We start from the raw sequence: 3,562 nt of genomic DNA, 5'->3' as shown, positions 1-3,562 counted from the left end.
AAAATAAATTAACAATCCAACAACATCAACAATCATAAAATTAGCAATAACATAAATTAAAAAAATTAAAAAAAAATTCATATATATATTCTTCAAAAATTAAAAAAGAAGAAGGAAAGAACAAAATACAGAAAAAAGAGAAGGAAGCCTTGGCCACCTCCATCATACGACTATCTTGGTCTTTTTTTTATTACCGCAACAAAAGTACAAAACTATCACAACTCCAACCTTAAATCTGTCCAAATCACTACCACCCACTATTCCTAACTATTTTCTTTCTATCCGAACCCTCTGTTCTTTTTTTTTATATATATATACTTAAACAACTCACTAGCAACAATTAAACAACAGCAACAACCACAATAAATCAATAGAAGTTTTAAATTAAACAACAATTATTACCACAGTTTCAAATTCAAAATCAGCAACACCAAAAATTACACGATTACAAATAAGTAATTACAATGAAATAACAACACATATTCAATAACAATAAAATCAATTGTAACAAAAAAAATTCAAAAACAAACCAATTTTTTATTTTCAAATAAATCAAAAATTCAACGAAAGAGGAAAAGAATAAAATGGATGTAGAAAGGAGGTGCAGCACGACGAAGAGGTAGAATGGAGAAACAATACTACACAAGGCAGAAAGAAGGCATGATGCTGCAAGGAGGAAGAACACAAGCCGGCGTTGCAAGGAGGCAGAACTAGGAGGCACGGTGCGGCACGAGGAGAAGGAAGACTGGAAACGCAGCACTACAAAGAGGCTAAACGAAGGCTAGCACCGCATCTACGCCAGCGAACTCTCCTTATTTACGCCGGCGTCTTCGTCCCCCACCTTCTCTCCTTCTCTCCTTCATGTTTTTTGTTTGTGTATTTCAAATTTTTTTAATTTTTTAAACACAAATCGAACGGTCCGATTATTATACTTCTTAAAAATTGGATGGTGTACTCCGTAAATTAAATCATCCCATATTTTAAAAAAATATCATAATAGATCACAATTTAAAAAAATACCATTGTTAATCCAATATTAAAAATAAAAATATGAAAGAAAGAATATATTTGTAATTTGAAAATATTCCACATATGATTACAGAAACGGGTGATCCTATGATTAAATGCTGTTTGGTTTTGGTATTGGCGTGTTGCCCACATTGAAAAGACAACAAAAAAAATGATGAGAGTAAGGCAATGAACTGAAACTAACCCTTTGCATTATTTCAGTTAGGCTTCCCCTGTTGTTTTTTCTTCTTTATTTGTTTAAGATTTCGGTTCCTTGACCAAATATATTAGCTGATTAGTAGACTGAAATTTAGTACTGTATTTAAGAATTTTTTTATTTTTATAAATTAAATAAATAGAATAATTATTAAAATAAATAATTTTAAAAATATTTATCGAAATAAATACTCCTTCTTTATTTCGTTTACACTGTAAACGAGATAATTTTGCATGTATCTGGTCTACAGTATAAACGAGATAAGAGATAGGTATGCAACTCTCAGATGGATAGTGGATAGTGAGAGATAACGTGAGCGATAACCGTTTCAATTCTCTTCCTACTATTCCCATCAATTTCTCATAATAATTAACAGTTATTTTTATTTTTCAAATTTAAATCAATCTAATTGGATGATAATTTAAACTAAAAATTTTTATGTACTCTTTTTGAGTACTAATTGAACAAACATATCCATTTTAAAAAATTTTAAATTAAATTATGATCCCATTTGAATTGATTTAAATTTGAAAAATAAAAATAACCGTTTGTCAATTGTTAAGAGACATTGATGGGATTGTGGGCGGAGAGAATTGAAACGGTTATCTCTCACTAGGGATGGCAACGGGGCGGGTTTTTGCTCTACCCGACCCCGTCCCGCCCTACAAAAAACCCGCATGAAACCCGCCCCGCCCTACCCGCGGGTAGTAAAATGTTAAACCCTAACCCGCCCCTGCGGGTATCCGCCCCGCCCCTACCCGCCCCTATAAAAAGTAAATGACATTTTAAATTTTACACATTCATATATAAATCAAGATACAAACTTAAAATTCATAACTGAATTAAAATACAAACATAAGATTCATACAATGTCAAATAACTTAAAATTAAAAAAGAGTTCATAGAATGTCAAATAACTAAATTAAAATACAAACATAAAGAAATTACATCATTAAAATATAAAAAAGTCTTCAATCCTTATTCTTGATCACTTTCCACATCTTCATCATCATTAAAGGTTTGAAGATCAAGATTCAAACCTAAAAATCAAAAGAGATAGCAATTAATATATTAATTACTATGATGTAAAAAATTAACATAAATGAATATTAAGTAATATATCACCTTTATTCCCTAAAGCTGCCCACAACCAACTTTGGCCACACATCAAAGCTTCAATTATGCTTTCTTTGAGCTTTCCGTGATGAGGAGAGATTACACGACCACTTGTACTAAAAGTAGTTTCAGAAGCAACATTGGATACTAGAATGGCATATATATCCTTGGCTATTTTTGCCAAAACTTTAAATTTCATTTGATTGTTCCACGTGGATAGTGGGAGATAATGAGAGATAACCGTTTTCATTCTCTTTTCAGTATCCCATCAACCTTTTTGAGTACTAATTGATCAAACATATCTATTTTAATCTCTTTTACCAATCTTTTTATATACTAATTGCATGTTAAAAGTTTGGATTATTGATAATATTAATATTAATATTTTTATTATTTTAAAAAAATTAAAAAAAAATACATATATCTCGTTTACAGTGTGAACGAGATATACAATAAACGAGATATGGTAAACAAGGTATACACGTTTGGTGTCCACCTGTCTTATCTCGTTTACACGGTATATATATACGAGATACATGCAAAATTATATCGTTTACAGTATAAACGAGATAAGAGAGGAATATTTATTTCGATAAATATTTTTTAAATCATTTATTTTATTAATTATTATAATTAATTTATTTATTAAAATAAAAAATCTTGCTATTAATACTTGCAATCTTGTTTATGAATTCTTTTCTATTAAATTCTTTTCTATTTTCTTTGAACTCTTTCAATATCTTCAATGCTACGTGATAATCGTCACTTAAATTTTTTTTATAGACAGCACCAAATCCTCCTTGTCCTAATTTTTCACCAAATAAATTGGTTATCTTTTTTGTCTTTATAGAGAGCCCATGACATTTGTATGCACCTTCACCATTGGCATCCATCGTTGGACTCCACACAACCCAAGCACAGCAAAAGCATACACAAACTAATAATAATACTTCCGTTTTTGCATCTTGATTTCAGGTATGCCATAGATGATGAACAAACAACTTGTTACCTTTCACTACGTCGATGCTCAATCATAGACATGCATCGACCACCAAAATATATAATGATGAATGAAACAACTCCAAACTTCAATTAGCAATATTGCTATTTGCAAAAGAATATATATATATTAATTTAACTTTATATTAATACTATTATTATCAGATAACATTGTAATTCTTATTCATTATTTTGCAATAATTCACATTCTCATCTTTATAT

At 29.9% G+C, this 3,562-nt stretch overlaps 1 long non-coding RNA gene across 1 annotated transcript in view; it reads left to right on the top strand.

Moving 5' to 3' along the window:
* Window positions 1–3,562, top strand: part of LOC110271214 — a 32,610-nt gene that overhangs the window by 6,861 nt on the left and 22,187 nt on the right. The window lies entirely within an intron of this gene.

This window comes from Arachis ipaensis, chromosome B04 (assembly GCF_000816755.2).
Source record: "Arachis ipaensis cultivar K30076 chromosome B04, Araip1.1, whole genome shotgun sequence".
Taxonomy (NCBI): Eukaryota; Viridiplantae; Streptophyta; class Magnoliopsida; order Fabales; family Fabaceae; genus Arachis; species Arachis ipaensis.
The sequence above is the reverse complement of the archived record's forward strand: the minus strand, read 5'-3'. Positions and strand labels throughout refer to the sequence as shown.